The following is a 19,437-nucleotide window of genomic DNA, read 5'->3' as shown; positions in this document are numbered from 1 at the left end:
ACATGTAGTGGCAATAATTTTTATGTCTGCGGATAGTTGAATTTTTATAATGCAACAGATAGTATATCTATTGTAACAGATATAATACCTATTGTGACAGATTGATTATCTGTTGGAATAGGTTGGTCATCTATTGAATTAATAGATATTTTCTAGTCTGTTTGTCGTAATAGATATCCAATCTGTTTTAACATATAATTTATCTGTTGCAACTGATAGGTAATCTATTGGAAAAAATAAGAAAGTAGGAAGACTTGTTATAGAATTTCCAGTAGATGTCCTAACTAAATGGTTGGAGGCCGTGTATAAACAAGAATATATACAAAGATGGAGACGAACATGATAACAATTTTTTATTTCAAGCCATCACAATTTACATATAGTGACAATAATTTTTATGTCTGTGGATAGTTGAATTTTTATAATGCAACAAATAGTATATCTGTTGTAATAGATATAGTACCTGTTGTGACAGATTGATTATCTGTTGGAATAGGTTGGTCATCTGTTGCATTATGCAGATGTTTACCCATCTGTCTATCGCAACAAATATCTAATCTATCACAACATATAATATATCTATTGCAACTGATAGGTAATCTATTGGAATAAATCAAGAAAATAGGAAGACCTATTACATAATTTTCAGCAGATGACCTACTATTGCATCTCATGTTGTAATATATGTCTAAATTTGTTTGAGAAGATACGTCATCTGTTACAGTAGATGTATTATCTATTGCGATATTTGAATATAGTATTCCATTTTAATTAACATGTTCAAAACTAAGGATTAAATTATATTCATAGACAATATAAAATAAGTTGAAGCATCTGGAAATTACATGAAATAACTTAACAAATAAATAAAATGTAAAAAAATACTATAGGTACAAATGATCTACTCTACAAATAAATCAACGAGTTAAACCAATGAGGATAGGTTATTACATTGACAGACTCAAGCTATAAAGATATACTCAATATGGATAAGTTTTTCTTTATCCGGTGCTGTGAAATTCAGCTTTGGTCATCGTGGGCCTTTAATGTCGCTTACGTACAGCTTCTGAGCTTTTTCTTTTTTGTATTTTCATAAAAGAGCAGCATATCTTTTGTGGTGTAATCCGGCATGAAATCCATCATTTAGTACTTGTAATCCATCGCTCAAATACTCGGCATGCGACAACAAAAAGTCCTCAATTTCTGCATTTTAAAAAAATAGATAATCCATATTTTATAGTTCATGCCAGCATTGTGAAATTTATGGAATGAAACTAAATCATGACACTTAAACTTACAGGCTACCAATGGTTTATTGAGCAATTCCTTCAACATATTGTACATCAAATGGATTACCCATTTTATCTCAGTATGCTTCAATCATCGACCAATTAGTATGAACCTTTTGGTCAAAAAAGCCACTCATATCAAGGTAAGTAGGCAATATTTTGGCCAGCTTTTGTATCTCAGACGATGGCCTGGAATGTCTCCTTTGCAATATCAAGTCATAAACTCGGATGCGCCTCTTTTTTAGAACAACGACAGCCAACATCCAATGGAATTCATCACCGTAATTGATTAGGATGTACACTTAGTCGACCAAATACCAAGGTAAGCCAACTGGAATGCTAAAACCTTTGATGATGTTGATTAGGCATTCGTCATTTCAAAAAACTTTCGGCTATTGTTGACAATACCCATCGTAGGCATTATTGATGTAAACTTTGTACAAATAATTGCCAATCGTATATCTGTATTATTCTTGTATTTGCAACTTGGCCTTCTTTCGGAGGTAGTAAAAAAAGACATCGATGTGTTGTGCATATTATCAAACATTTCAGATTACGTGATAAAAAAATTAATACGCAGATGTAATTAAATAAAGTATTAATTAATAGTAATATGTATGGCATTTAAACCTCATCATTCCAGTAAGTTTAGGGTTGTGATATCCAATAGAACCAATTCTTTATTTTGGGATGTGTAATAACAAAGTCAAACATATCAAAACCAAGAATCAATTCGTTCACTTTGTAATATTCGTCATTTTATTTTCTACATAATGATTTATATATGTTAATGCCACATTCTTATAACAAGAATAGTATAAACCAATATCTTTAAAAATTGATTTATGTACCTCTTGGAATAATACTTTAATAGCCCATCGAAAATCTATTCTGAATAGTCTTTGATCAACTGTGTTAATTTTTTGGAGCCTCGTCTGATATGTTGAACCCTTCAAACAAGTAATTTTTTCGTTCTCTCGAACATATAGGCTCCACTTTTTCTTCTTCTTTGGAATCAGTTGATGGATTATCAACTGTGATATTATGCTCTTCAGCAGTGGCTTTTACTGTGACATCAACCTGGAAAGACAGAATTTTCAATGCTAATTACGCATATATAATAGATTGTCCATCTGTTGAAATAGATGAGCCTTATGTTGCAACAGATAGATCATCTGTTGGGATAAATTTAAATAGGTAAATCAAAGCATTACGATAATTTTGAATAGATGATCCATCTATTACAACATAGGACTCATCTGTTTTAATATATAACACATCTAATACAAAAGGTTAGAGAACAGTTGCAACAGATGTATATATCTGTTTGATAATTTTTAGCAGATGTATCATCTGTTGAAACAGATAGGTGCTTATTTGTTTGTTGGAACAGGTGATGTACATTTACCTTCTTTGGTTTATGCTGCTCTCCTGTGGCCCTTGCACACTGCACATCAGTGCAAAACAAAGATAGGGACATTGCAATTTTGCCCTTTTTAATGCTTGATGATACCTTGGAAGTGTCTTTACTTCTCCTCTTAGCCGCCTTGATCTCTAGTGGAGCGTAAGGATATGAAATCCTCTTTGATGGAATGACACCCCTCTTAGATGTCATTTTCTTTATAGAAGCAGTTAGTGCATTAATAGCATTAATCACTCCATCGTGTTTTGTCTTGCAGTTTTGATATTTACATACAGAACATTCCCAAGATGTGGCAAAATCTAGAGAAAAATCTATACAACTAGTATCATCATAATTGTAATAGATTGTTGTTTTAAAAATGATAAGATGGGCATCATTAGCCCCAACAGCAGCACCACTACCACTACCACTACGACTACCATCGTCAACAGAAATAAGCCCACCCTCCAAAATTATTTTTATTATGATGGTTATTGCTCCAAATAATTCCATTTTTATTCCATCAACGACCTTAGGGTCTGGTAAAGTTTGCACAAACCATAAAGTAAGAAAAAAATGGTGTAACACCCTGCATTTTGGGCTAGAACATAAACCGTTATTCTATCACATAGAGGTTGCAAAATTCATGAATCTTATGCAAATTTAGTGTGTAATCAATTATGTAGTGTGTGAATCTAGTTGAGCATGAATTGAGATCATAGAAGTCCCTTAACTCAAAGATGAGTTAAAAACTTTCCTATCGTTCAAGTTTTAGTAAATACTGAAACTTGGGTCAAGTTCAATTGATCATAACTCATTATATATTATGAACTGGGTGGCCTACTATATATCAAATTAAATATATTTGAATTAGCTTTCCATTGATACTAAATTTGCCTAAAATGGACACTTGGTGAAGAAGTTATGAATAATTTAAAGTTCTAGTCATAAACATCATCATTTTGGGGTCTAGCGCATCACGGAGAGGGTCAAATTGACAATCGTCAAATTCCAGTGGGGCTCCGCAATGGTAGCGCATCGCGGAGGCACCCAATTTCCTACTCGTCGAATTCCAGTGGACCACCTCGATTGTAGCGTGTCGCGGTGGTACCCAAAATTATTTTTAAGTTCAAATTTCTAGTTTCGTTCAGGAGTCATTAAGGGTAATTTTGAATTTTCCTTAGCCTTTAAAAACGTCCAAACAAAGCATTTAGGGTATGTTTGAGCAACTTAACCCTATTTTCATTAAAATCATCAAGAATCCTCTCTAGGGTTTCAAACAAAAACTTCAAGAAACCCAAGATTCAACCGTAAGTTTTTGAAGATAATTAGAGATTTGGAATCCCCAATCCGTAAGCTTCAAGAATCATTCATTATTCTCTGAAATAGAGGTACGTAGGGTTGTCCAAAACTTCATGGGTATGTTTTCAAAAAGGAATTTATACAAGACTTTAAATTTATACAAGTATATATATGTCTTTACAAATGGGGGTTTTCAATTGATACAAATAACATGTTTTGATATATGATTTTGAAAGAATTATTGAGATATCATGGGGTTGTTTGTTTGAATGTATTTAAATGGTTGAATTATGAACATATGACCTAAAATTTCATAATAGTGCAATGTACATGATTTATGAATTTTCTAAATTGCCTATGATAATATTTATACCCCATATTATAATAGTGTTAAACCATTGAGAGCATGAGTTTTGCAATTGATATGACATTACTCATAAATGGTTAAACTTCTTGAATAATTGCATGTTAAGAACCATGGTGTATGTGTTTTAATGGTGTGAAAGTCATACATATGTGCATATGATAAATGGTATGAGAAGTTGGAAAATTAATGTGATATTGATGACTTGCAAGTCAGGTATGACGATACCCTACAGAGTATGACATGTGATTGATTAAAATAAGTTTCATGCACTGATTTTGTGAGATAGGTGGTTACCCAAAGAAAGCATGGGTCAAATGACTGTACACTAGAAATCGTGTTTGCTACCCTACTGTGTGATCTTGTGTACCTGATATTATGTCATCCCAAATTGGGACTATGTTTAGGAGCCCTACTTTGTGATATTGTACACTACCATACTTGATTAGGTCGAGACACCCTTTTGTGTGATCTTGTGTGTCTTTCTCTCACTTATACTCTAATCTCAATGACAACCGAGATTTGACAGTTGGTGAAAATGTGAAATTATAGGGTGTACCACCCAGCTCAGATGTGTTGCATTGTTGTTAAAAAATTAGTATACTATGCTTATGTATTTTCGAAATTATTTTGCAATAATGTGCTTTATAACAGCTCTCATTTAGTTTATATAAACATCTCTACTTTGTTTTGGATTACTCTGCATACCAGTACTTTGTATTGACCCCCTTCCCTCCCAGGTTTGGAGGCACAGTCTAGGGGTCCAGATAACCAGTAGATTCTTCAGACAGATCTACAGAGTAAAGTGGTGAGCCTTATATATTCTAAAAGGCCTGATGTTTGGCAATTTATTTATCATTTAATAGTTTTAAGTCTACCAGGGGCCTTTTCCTAGTTTGCAGATAGTTGTTTATTTTAGTCATATAGTAGAGATTTTGCAAATGGTTTTTAGATGTCGATAGATATTGTGGGACATTATTTCCCATTATTGATTTTATTAAACTCGTGACCATATTTTTGTAATATTGTGTATTCTACCGTATTTCTTTTTATCATATGAATTCTGTGCATGATTACCAGATAGATAGAGGTATTTTGGGCCTTCATGGTTTGGAATGCTCGTTATGGCCAGGGCCTCGATTTGGGTCATGACAAACTTGGTGTCAGAACACGGTTTATGGTCCCAGGATATCTGCGAAATCACGTCGGGTAGAGTATTATTTATGGGTATGTAGCGCACCATACTTATAAGCAGAAGGCTACAAGGCATTTAGGAATGTCTCTCTTTCTTCTTGATCTAGTGCTATAGAGTCATAATATTTCTCTTCCATACTTTAATTTGTGCTATGGTGTTGTCCATACGAAAGTAAAGTCATCCCAATTCTTTTCTTTGATGTGCTCAGATATGTATCATTATTGGGGTGAATCAAGTACAGAAGTTCATGATCTAAATGGTATGGTTCTTTCTAATTGAGCCATAAAGATTATAAAAAAAATATTGTGCAAGGACTTAAGAAGAGTCCGTTAGTGCTTCAGAGTATATTGATTATGGTGTAAATTTTGATATTGATGAAATTATGCTTTCCAGCTTGCGATATTAAGTGTATTCAGTCCCTTTCAGAATTTATGTTGCAGATGTCACGCTTAAGGGGGATGATGTGTAACAGAATGTTGGAATTGTATTTCCACCCGAGTAGTAGTAGTATAAGTAAAGTGTCGGTGTTGTGACCTATTGGTAGTGATGTTGGACCAAGAAGTTGGTGATGTGAAGTCATAAATTTTGAAGTTAGAGTGAGGATGACTTTTGTGTAAATAAATATTTTAGTTGAACAACTGATGTTTGAGGATGATTTACCCCTTTTATGGTGATAGACTAATGTGGTAGCTAGTAGCATGTGTGGATTGTATGGTAGTCCATGGAGGAAGTGTTTGACTCAGAATTTTATGTATACAGAGTAAGATATGTATTCTTGGGCCATTGAATATTGCGTGTCAAGTTTTTATATCTTGAAATATTGATATCATGGTGTTGTTAAAAATAAAGTCTAATGAAGCTGTGTGAGTCCTATTTCGATCCACTAGCAATTTATTGTTCTTCCTGTTGTTCTTGTGTTGGTTGGAACTGGGGGTTTAGAGGAAAAATGGCAAGAAAAGTGGTAAGGGTAATTTATTAAATATATGTATAGCCAAATCTGATTGCAAGAGATTGAGTTGGTAAAAGAGGTGAATTGTTGTTTACTTGAAGCATAAAAATATCTAGATTAGCCAGTAAGTTATAATTATAGACTCATGGTTGTTTGTGGAATTGGAAGGTAGTCTAAATATGCATTTGAGTAAGTAAGTATGATGTGAGGAACCCTTATAAGTAGATAAAATTGTATGGGATATGATATAATATTAAGGTTAAACATGTTTATTATGTGATTTTACCCCCCTTGATCTTTTTTTCCTTAGTAAATGTAAACTAGTGCTTCATGTGAGAAGGTATAAAGTGGATTTTGAGCTATAATAGTGATGTCATGGAAGGGATTGTGACTGTAGGTAGTATTTGAATGAAATAAGTAGTTGGAGTTGATTTCCCAATTTGATGGACTAGTATATTATGTTGCATACTTTGCATTATTAGTGGTAGACGATGGATGCTATACTATTGGCTTGAATTATAGATTGTAGAATATGGTGGCGAGAATAGTATTTTATGATTAATGATGTATGATTTATGGGAATGAATTAGTAGTCTTGATAAGATTTGTAAAAGAGCCCAGGTTGAGGATTTATTAAAAGGTTAAGAGGTAATCATGAGGGACATGTGTACATGAGGACTAGTGTTAAAATGATGAATTGTGGTTGAATCATTAAGTGGTTAAGAACATGGGTATATTGGAATAAGTTGAAACCCAGGTAGCAGGTTGTTAATAAAGTCTTATGTGTATAAATGTATGTTGTACCTAGTCTGTGTTTTTGAAATTTGGAGTATGGGGTGCATCTGAGGAAGACTCAGGGGTTGTTGTTGTATGGTGTTCGTTATAGTTGAATTCAAGAAATATAGGTAAGAAATATGTGCCTTCAGTATAGTTTTACATATTTTGTTAAGTTGTTGATTATGTGATTTGAGGTGTAATGATAGTATCCTAAGGAAATTGAAGATGGAGTGTTAAGTGTTTAAAAGTGTGGGTGTCTATGCACATGGAAATATTAGTCGTAAGTCGATGACTCTGAAAGTTAGAAGAAAATGTCCAAGAAAATAATGTAGTGTCCTTGTATTAAGGATTAATGAGAGAAGTTTGAGTTCATGTATATACTGCTACCCTTTTTATGATAAGGAGTGTGGATGCATGCACTCACGAGAGTAAGAGTTGTAGAGTGCTGGCTATTGACGCTAGCGAATATTAAGAGTAGCATTTTTTTCGAAAAGCAAGTACTTCCGAGTATAGTTCATCAGGGAGAGTTTAGAGTTAAAGTTTATGGTGATGTCTCATTCGCATGGAGGTTGTGGCTACAGATTTTGATGTGAGGTTATATCTGTAAATCTAGAGGTGTGACTTTGATCTAAGGGGGAGATGGGGAATTAAGTTAGTTCCCAAATTTTTCTCAATTCGAAAAGTTGCGGGGAAGAAATCATGATAAGTCTATTCTTACTCAAGCATACTTCTCCTACTTCCATTTCCGAGATTATTCCGCTAATGTCTTACTTCATCTATTCAAGTTATGCCTGTGCCTATGATTCGAGTTTCCTATGGACTTATGTCTATGATATGACCTCCAAACTAGAAGCAATTATGTCTCTCAGTAATCCAGTCATTCATGTATTCAGGCCATATGTTATGTTGTTCATGATCCATGATAATCTATGTCTCTCAGAATGCTTGGTCTTAAGGAAATATGATTCTGTATATCATTGATTCATCCTATGTTGGGTTCAGCTAAAGTGATAAGTTTTATGCAAACTTATGGCAAAAATCTCAGTTCCTTAAATGAGGAGCAATTGCTTCAAGCGGAAATCCTTGTCTTAGTTGAGATGTAGCAGTCCATAGAATTCTCGACTCAATACCACTCTTAGTGGCACGTATGGAGAGCTTGTAACCTAAAAACTTTTCTAATGGTTAAAAGATTTAGTCATATTTATGATCTCTTAACTTCCATGATTTTAAATTGATCTTCTCGACCCCAAGGTGTAAGTTTTTGAGTTGATTCATGTTTAGAAGTGTAAAGGGGTGGTTCGAGTAAAGTTTTAGATTTTTTGGACCACGTTTGAGATGCGTTTAAGTAAGCAAACCAGTGGATCAATATGATATCGACGCGCCACATCGGTAATCGTGTTGACCAAACCAGTATCTTAACGCATCTTAATGCGTCGCATCTCCTATCGCATCGGGTGCCTAGTTTATCTTATCGATTTTTCCAAATCCAGCAGGGGAATCCCGTCTCTTTCCCCCATTTGTCTTGATATATACACCAATATTTCTCCCTGTGCTCTGTCCTGAGAATTCATATTGTATTGTGTTTTTTGAATGACTCTTTACTTATAATCTAGAGACTTGTTATATGGACCACCTTGTGGTTATTCTATCATATCTTTATTTCATGTCCTTTCTTGAGCAGTGCAATGAGTAGAAGTTATGGTTTAGTGGTGTTATTTCCATTCTTGACAATTATGCTTGAGTCTCTTAATGACCCTCCATATGATAGTATAATGTTGGCTTTAGAAAAGTGGTGATGTGTTAGGTAGAGGAGTAGATGTGTTTGAAGGTTAAAAAAATTTGATATGAATCTCGAGATGAGGTTATAGGTGAAAAGAAAAAAGAAGGAGGTGAATTTTTTTTGTGTGAATTAGCTAAGAAGGATGAATGTGGTGAAAAATATTTGCAGAGTGATTGAAATTGTTGGTATTAGTGTGCAGATCCATGAAGTTGGTGTAGTTGATTAGTCTTGAACGTTGTGACTATTAAAAACGCAAATCTATGTGCTATGTGGTTAGTACCCTACCTATCATTCGGGGATGAATGATCCCGAGGGGGACATAATGTAACACCCCATATTTCGAGCTAGAACATAAACCATTATTCTTTCACATAGAGGTTGCAAAATTCATGAATCCTATGCAAATTTAGTGTGTAATCAATGATGTAGTGTGTGAATCTAGTTGAGCATGAATTGAGATCATAGAAGTCCCTTAACTCAAAGATGAGTTAAAAACTTTCCTATCGTTCAAGTTTTAGTAAATACTGAAACTTGGGTCAAGTTCAATTGATCATAACTCATTATATATTATGAACTGGGTGGCCTACTATATATCAAATGAAAGATCTTCGAATTAGCTTTCCATCGATACCAAATTTGCCTAAAACAGACACTCGGTGAAGAAATTATGAATAATTTAAAATTTCAGTCGTAAACATCATCATTTTGGGGTCTAGCGCATTGCGGAGAGGGTCAAATTGACAATCATCAAATTCAAGTGGAGCTCCGAGATGGTGGCGCATCGCGGAGGCACCCAATTTCCCACTCGTCGAATTCTAGTGGACCACCACGATTGTGGCACGTCGCGGTGGTACCTGAAGTCGGATTTTTAGGTTCAGATTTCCAGTTCCATTCAAGAGTCATTAAGGGTAATTTTGACTTTTACCTAGCCTTTAAAAATGTCCAAACAAAGCATTTAGGGTATGTTTGAGCAACTTAACCCTATTTTCATTAAAATCATCAAGAATCCTCTCTAGGGTTTCAAACAAGAACTTCAAGAAACCCAAGATTAAACCATGAGTTTTTGAAGATAATTAGAGATTTGGAATCCCCAATTCATAAGCTTCAAGAATCATTCATTATTCTCCAAAATAGAGGTACGTGGGGTTGTCCTAAATTTCATGGGCACATTTTCAAAAAGGAATTTACGTAAGACTTTAAATTTATACAAGTATATATATGTTTTTACAAATGGGGGTTTTCAATTGATACAAATAACATATTTTGATATATGATTTTGAAAGAATTATTGAGATATCATGGGGTTGTTTGTTTGAATGTATTAAAATGGTTGAATTGTGAACATGTGACCTGACATTTCAAAAGGGTGCGATGTATATAAGTTGTGAATTTTCTAAATTCCCCATGATAATGTTGATACCTCATATTATACTATTGTTAAACCATTGAGAGCATGAGTTTTGCAATTGATATGACATTACTCATAAATGATTAAAATTTTTGAATAATTGCATGTGGAGACCATGGTGTATGTGTTTTAATGTTGTGAAAGCCATACTTATGTGCATGTGGTAAATGGTATGAGAAGTTGGAAAATTGATGACTTGCAAGTCGGGTATGACGATACCCTGCAGAGTATGACATGTGATTGATTAAAATGAGTTTCATGCATTTATTTTGTGAGAGGTGGTTACCCAAAGAAAGCACGAGTCAAATGACTCTACCCTGGAAATCGTGTTTGCCGACTCGAGAACTTGGTACCCTGCTGTGTGATCTTGTGTACCTGACATTATGTCATCCTAAATTGGGACTATGGTTAGGAGCCCTGCTTTGTGATCTTGTGCACTACCATACTTGATTGGGTCAAGACACCCTGCTGTGTGATCTTGTGTGTCTTTCCCTCACTTATACTCTAATCTCGGTGGCAACTGAGATTTGACAGTTGGTGAAAATGTGAAATTGTAAGGTGTACCACCTAGCTCAGATGTGTTGCATTGTTGTTGAAAAATCAGTATACTACGCCTATGTATTTTCGAAATCATTTTGCAATAATGTGTTTTATAATAGCTCTTATTTAGTTTATATAAACATCTCTACTTTTTTTTGGATTACTCTGCATACTAGTACTTTGTATTGACCCCCTTCCATCCCAGGTTCGAAGGCACAGTCTAGGGGTCCAGATAACCAGTAGATTCTTCAGACAGATCTGCAGAGTCAAGTAGTGAGCCTTCTATATTTCGGAAGGCCTGATGTCTGGCAGTTTATTTATAATTTAATAGTTTTGGGTCTACTGGGGACCTTGTCTTAGTTTTCAGATAGTTGTTTATTTTAGTCATGTAGTAGAGATTTCGCAGACGGTTTGCAGATGTCGATAGATGTTGTGGGACATTATTTCCCATTATTGATTTCATTAGACTCGTGACCATGTTTTCATAATATTGTGTATTCTTCTGCATTTCTTTTTATCATATGAATTATGTGCATGATTACTAGATAGATAGGGGTGTTTTGGGCCTTCATGGTTCAGAATGCTCATCAAGGCCAGGGCCCCAGTTTGGGTCGTGACAAATGGCATCTTCAACTCTTAGTTGGTCGGAACAAGCCATGGATGGACAATCTAAAATAAATTGATACATATATTAGAATGATGATAAAATTATTTAAAATAATCATTAATTAAAACAAAAACTTGATTAGAATCTTACTGCTTCCTTGGGGGAATGAAAAGATCAAGAAATTTTGCATTTTTATCGATTTTGGCCGACAACCACCTTAGGATTCTTGGATAGGAAACTTCTTCCTAGTAGTTCACTTGTTTTCTCAAATAAGGAATGGCTTCAAATGCCCAAGCCTATAACATAACGTCAACAAATCAAAAGCATTATTGAATATAAGAATGATGAATCATATCATAATAAAAGAAATATTTACCATGAAGGCCCATGGAAGGCCATATAAGTTGACTGTCTTTGGCGTCAATGGAGTTAACAAAAATTGGATAGTCATTTTGAAACTTTCATAACCCCAAGAATAGCTGTTAAATGCCTTAAGATCCTCGAAGAGATTTATTAAAACAGGGCTTATGTTGTTGTTAACGTCTCTTGCCCAAAGAATATTATGTATAAACCAAACCAAGAACAATGATTATTTGTGCTTCTTTGAGAGTCCTTTACCTTTCAATGCTTCTATCAAATTTTTGTTTTTAAAGCTTGGACCAACAACGGACACCAGGTCTTCACGATCACTCGACTTGTCTTTGCCTTTTTTTGGGTGTGAGGGGTGCTTTTTTGAGTTAGAGTAGGTATAACTTGAGAAGGAGAAGGAGGATAACATTTTAGTCTGGTAACTATGGCAAACTCTTTTCAACTAAAACAAACAGGCATGCCACAGTAATTTATCCACACCTCATCCATCTTGTCGTTGTTTTCATACATAAACCTACTCTTGAGAAGATTGTATACTATTTTTATCTAGAAACAAGCATTGTTATTCTCCGGCAAATCAAAATATTTCCCAAAGCATCCTTCCTGAAATAAGCATTCAATTTTTATTCTCGAAGTATTTTTCTGAAGGCATCGAAAGATTTTCCCATTGTTGACTTAACCACGAAATCACCCGTTAAATCTGTGGCACCATCGTACTGCATTCTCACAGGATAGCAATCAATGCTGAAGGTTTTTACCAACTTTTCGGCGGAAGGGCTATTATCATTTGGATCATCTCTTTTGAGACATTCCTCCTTCCCATGTTCATTATCTTCTACTCCTGATTGAGATAACGCTTGTAAAGCAAACACATAGAGCGGTAAATGTAGCCGAGCTGCTGCACTTGCTCCTTTACTTAGACTTGATTCAATTTCTTTTCTTTTGGGATTCATATTATCTTAAATTAACAGGAACATAAAATATATTATAATTGATTACTGCATTATTAAAAAGGGATAGCCATAAATCTAACAAGCACAATGGTAAAATAACAATTCCAATAGACCACACATCTGTTGCACCAGGTATGCCATCTGTTGCACCAGGTATGTTATCTATTGCACCAGGTATGTTATCTGTTGCAACATATAACCGACCTATTACAACGAATGAGTGAACCATTGAAAATAATAAAAATAGATCACTAATCTGTTACACCAGGTATTTTATCTAATGGAATATATAACCGACCTATTGCAATGGATGAGTAAACCATTGGAAACCATAAAACAGATCACTAACCTATTACACCAAGTATTTTATTTGTTGCAACATATAACCAACCTGTTGCAAGGATGAGTAAACCGTTGGAAACTATAAAAATAGATCACTAATCTGTTGCCCCAGGTAGTTTATCTATTGCAATATATAACCTACTTATTGCAACGGACGAGTAATCCATTGGAAACCATAAAACAGATTACTAATCTATTTCACCAGGTAGTTTATCTGTTGCAACATATAACCAATCTGTTGCAATGAATGAGTAATCTATTGAAAACCATAAAAACAGATTACTAATCTGTTGCACCAGGTATGTTATCTGTTGCAACATATAACTAACCTATTGTAACGGATGAGTAATCCATTGGAAACCATAAAAATAGATCACTAATCTATTGCACCAGGTATGTTATCTGTTGCAACATATAATTGACATGTTGCAATGGATGAATAAACCATTGGAGACAATAAAAACAAATTACCAATCTGTTGCACTAGGTATGTTATTTGTTGCAACATATAACTGACCTATTGCAACGGATGAGTAATTCGTTGGAAACCATAAAAATAGATCACTAATCTGTATCACCAGGTATGTAATCTATTGTAATAAATAACTGACCTGTTGCAACGGATGAGTAAATTGTTGGAGACAATAAAAATAGATCACTGAACTGTTGAAACATATCACTTATCTTTTGCAAAATGAGTTATCTATTGGATCAATATTGTTTAGATTTTTCCAAACAGAAGATTTGTATGTCACAATAGATGAATTATTTGTTAGATTGTTCATCTGTTGCATTAGATTTTCGTAGTTGCATCAGATTTTAAGCTGTTGACGATTGTATCAGATGTTTCATCTGTTGCAACACCACTTTTATCAGGACAAACAACAAATCAATCCAGCAACACCAACACATCACATATACACACTAAGAACATCAACTGTGAATAAAAATTACCAATAAATCTGAGTCAACAGTACGACAACAAGAAGAAGAAATGCCAGAAATTAAGATTTTATTTAGTACACATTTCTATACTAGAAGAGTAGTTGGGTCAAGTTTCTCTGTTTCTTCATAATTTTTTACCTGTGAAAAAAGAAATGGGATAGTGAAGAACTCGAAGTTATTATCGCCGGAGAAGTCTTCACGCCGATTGACGGTTGAAAGTCGAAAGGGAACTCGCCCAACTATTTTTCGCCGGAGGTTGAAGTTGCCGGGGATTGAAGGGAGAATTTTGCAGAACTATTAATTGGGAGAGAGTTGAGAGAAGTTGTGGGGAGAGAGAGAGGAGAGAGACTGGTAATTTGGATTAAAGAAGGGTGTGGGTTGATTTGTATATTTGAAAAGATTAGAAAGTTTTAAAAATATTAATCAAGTTCATAGTTAACTTAATCAAGTTTTCTAATGATGTTTGACCCTTTAAGTTAGTTAATGTCACTAATCCTTCATTCAAGACTTAAAAGACACCTTTTCTTCAATTGTCTCAAGTAAGTGTGGTATCATATGTAACATGAGATATCAATGTTATGAAGCGAAAATTATGAGAATCGATGAAATTATTCTAAAACAGATAAATTATGTCTAGAAATTAGCTATCCAAATCCTGCAATAAATCAAAAAAATAAAAGTGCACAGAATACACCTCTAAATGTGAGTTAATATTAAATATTTTTTTTACAAATCTGTAAAATTTATCACTCAGAGTTTGTTAAGTATTTGATGTAGTTAAATATACTCATATTTATCAAGTTTATAATATCAAAATTATTCAAAACTATATTTGAGGGGTCATTTTGAATTTACCCTAAAATATACAAAAAAAAATAATTTCATCTGGGTTTTAACTACATTTTATTGAAGTTACTTTTAAAAAAGATAAAAGAAAAGTCAAATAATTTTTGTGTAACAAAATAAAAATAATAACTTTTGGCTAACAAATGCAAAAAGCTAAATTAAATTTACTCGATGGAGGTGGGGAGCTTGCTACTTTTACAAGCGAAAAATCATTTGAAGTGTTCCAAAAAAAAGATAATTCAATCTTCATTTGACAACTTGAATTTACTAAAAGATTACATATCTATTGCAGCGTATCTTTGGTGTCGACACTGAATTTGGTGAGGATGCGATCCTAGGAAAACTTGAAGGCATGAAAGATATAATAGAACAAGTGAACAGACAGTTCAAGTTCTGATCAATAAAAAAAAAACAGACAGTTCAAGGATCCAGTAAGATTTTTCCCTTGAAATGGTCTTCGTTGTAATGAAAAAGTTGCTTTTTGGTTGTTGTGCTGCCACTGTGTGATTAGTAATGTTCAAAGGATCTTTGTTTGGACCTGGGAAAACTGTTAATAAGTTTGAATAAGAAGTATCAATAAAATCAGGAAGCTGCGGCAGAATATCTCTTTTAACGGGACCTGAACAACTTATATGTCTTATGCTTTAGTGAAAGTAGTGTTATTTTTCGGGTTAAGTAAAAATTTGTATTTTTTCAACTTAGCTTCACACACATGATATGATAAAATAAGTTCCATATTGATTACTTTATAATAGAATTATTCGAAGAATAGCATATTAAGAATTTATTAGCAAAGTGGAAACGGAGAAAAATCCCTAAGAACTATGACATCCTAAAGGTGAAACCAATAAGGCAAGAAGCTGTGGTGGGAGTAGCCAGAGTTGAGGCGCTGTTTAAGGGACAAGTATCTGGATTACCATGCTAATAGTGACCAACGAACATGTTATTTAAGAATAATCTAGTATATAGTAATCTAATATGATCATATTTTGTTATGTGTATGATCGAAGAAAATATTTTGAAAACAGCAATTTTATGAAAAATGAATAATTATTTATCTGACGAAATGGTAGATAAATTTAAAATACTTATTTTATATGCACTTAAGCATATAGAAGTAGTAGATATAAGAAAAATCATATTAGAAAAAGCATTGATGAATATTATATGACTAGAATAAATTACAGACCACAAATATCTAATTACACTTACAAACACATATATACCAAACCTACATGTCCACCAAGATAAATTACGTATATTTAAAATTTTGGGAAAAGGATATGAGAAACATACAATTAGTAGAAAAACAAATGAAAACAAATTTAGACAAATACATGAAAACTAAAGATATAAAATATCTAGAATTCCTTACTGAAAATATGCAAGAATTACTTAGACTAAAACAAACAACTAAAAAATATTATGAAAAAACATTTAATCTAGCTTAAATGACAGGTGATATTAAAATATTTGTTTTATATATACTTAGATATATAGAAATTATAGACATAAAGAAAATAATATGGAAAAAATTACAAGATTATGAAGAGGAAGAATTATTAAACAGTATAAAAAAATTATGCATATATTATGAACATCAATATTATTTAGATTCAGATGGATATTATACAGACTAAAAATGTCAGAATATATTAAGAAAATTAGAGAAAACCAAGAAGACCTACATAAAGAAATTAATTATAGAAAACAAATTAGAAAAATAATGGAAAATCTAATAGAAAAATTAAAATGGATAGACGAAACCTTAAAAAATCTAGAAAAAAAACAAAGATAAAAGTTTAGATAGTTTAAAAAATTTATTAAAAAGAGAACAAGAAGAAATAGTTACAAGATATTAAATATAGTACAAATAGAATAGATTATTATACATTTACTTTAGAATAAAATGATAAACTACGAATATCTAAAATATTGGAGACAAAAAATAGAAGAAATAAGATTAACAGAAAACCTTATAAAAACAAATTTAATTGAATACTTTAAAACAAAAGATATAGAATAGTTAGAATATCTTAAAAATAATATAGAAGATTTACAAAAACTAAAAAATATTATAGCAAAACATTTAATCAACTACCATTTAATCACCCCCTCCCCCAAAGTATGAATATCAGTAAAATTGAATATATTAATAAAATATATGAAAATAAAAAATATAAAAACGAAGAAAAACAGTTAATAAATATTACTACAAAGAATTTAACAATTACATAAATTAATGGATACATCTTACGAAAAGAATAAATCATTAAAAGAAATCGAAACCCAACTATATAGTTTATACCTAAAATACAAAAGGTTACATAATACTAACGAGGATCCTAGAACACTAGATAATTTAATTACGATAATATCTAATCTAGAATATGAATTAATAAAACATCTTAAGTCAAGAAGATAAAAATAAAATTTATTTCAATCAATAATATTCAAGTATTTATTATTTAGTAAATTTACCGCGCCTAATCTGCACCCCCCTACAATTGGTATCAGAGACTTATTATTTAAAAAATACAAAAATAGTATATATATGGATTTATTTAATTAATTCATTAATTATGATGAGATTTAGATATTTCCCAAAATATTATTTAAATAGTAAATGAATATACCTGTTCTGGTAGTTTTATTAATAAAAAAATAGATAATTAAGCTTCTTGGTAGATCTGGGCATATATTATTATCAGATTTTATCTCCTCATTTTTTACTAGATAATTTTCTTCTTGTCCTGTATTTAAGAGTATTAAATATTCTTTTTCATTTATTGTTCCTGATATGTAATATTGGTTTAAATTAACTGTTGAACTTGTTTCATAACTTGTTCTTTTTTATAAACTTGATGATTCTAATTTTTCATAAGTTATTCTTTTTGTTGTACTTATTCTATCATTTATTATTTCTAAATCTTCTTCTATGTCTATATTTCTGTAACTATAATCATTATTATCAATTGTTTTTACGAATTGTTCAGAAGGACTTTCTATTTCTATTTTATTAATTTTATTTTTTCTGTTATTTTAGGTTTTATTGTTAATACATATAGATTTTTACATCTTGCTGTAAATATTTTACTTCCTGGGGTTAGTTCTATTCCTGATATTTTCTCATATAATACTAATGATTTATCTATATTTTTTATCTATGATTGCTACTGAATAATTCGCACTTATTATAAATTTAAATTTTTGGTATATTAAATTTCCTTTTATGGCAGTTATTATACCTTTTTCTATAGGTTTTATAATTCTATCATCTGCTAAATATAATTCTATTGGTGTATCTATTCCTTCTCTAAAACATGTTTTTATTAATATCTCTGTACCTCCAAGGTGTACATATTTTATTGGGTCTCTACTTTTTACATCATTTATTTCTTTGTTAATTATCCTTTTGTTACTAGTGGTATAATAGTTTTACCTTTTGCATATCTACAGTCTATTACATGTTCCTTTTGACTTACTACGTAATATTCTTCCTTTTTCCTAGTAAATATATTTTTTATTATTGGTATTTTAAATATTTTTTCTACACTTAAATCTAACTCTTTTCCTTTTATTTCATCAAATATATTATTATCAAATATTATTTTTTGATCTATTCCTTCGTCATTTAAATATTCTTTTTTTATTATTATTTTTATATCTTCTTCAGTTATTTTGGTTTATTTGTATATCTTCTTCAGTCATTTAATTCGTCTAATTCACAATCTATTTCATTATCTTCTATTTCATTATCTGTTTCATTTTCTAAAATTTTATATATACTGTCTTCACTTTCTAATTCGTAATCTATATAATCTATCTGTATATATTCTGTATTTTCTATTTTTATTTCTGATATTTGTTTATTTTTTGGATTTTTAGGTAATTTACAATCTCTAGCTAAATGTCCTAATTTTCCGCAATTATAACAAGTACATTCTTTTATAGATTTCTTTTTTCGATATGGTCTTTTATGTTTATAATTTTTTACATAATATCTTTTTCTTTGTTTTTTATATTTATATTTTGATTTCTTGTATTTCTTATATTTCTTATGTCTTTTTTTTCTTATAATATCTTTTTTCGCATCCGAATTGAGATGATATTTTATCTTTGCAACATGCTGAATTTCTTATTAATGTTTTTCCATTTTTATTTCTTCTCTATATTTTTCACATAGGTTTCTATACCATTGTTGTAAAATTTTATTCTTGCTTCTAGAGTATCAACTATTTTTGCTTCATCCCAACTTTTTATTATTTTTGAACTAAATGGTTCAGGTAATTTACTAAAATATAATTTTCTTATTTCTTTACTTTCTTCTATATTATATGTTCCCTTATAATAATATTCTTTACATGCG

At 31.8% G+C, this 19,437-nt stretch overlaps 1 pseudogene; it reads left to right on the top strand.

Moving 5' to 3' along the window:
* LOC107844254 overlaps positions 1 to 19,437 on the top strand; it is a 70,815-nt pseudogene that overhangs the window by 35,268 nt on the left and 16,110 nt on the right.

Source organism: Capsicum annuum, chromosome 10, assembly GCF_002878395.1.
Source record: "Capsicum annuum cultivar UCD-10X-F1 chromosome 10, UCD10Xv1.1, whole genome shotgun sequence".
NCBI lineage: Eukaryota > Viridiplantae > Streptophyta > Magnoliopsida > Solanales > Solanaceae > Capsicum > Capsicum annuum.
Note: the sequence above shows the minus strand (reverse complement) of the source record. Positions and strands in the feature narration are given on the sequence as shown.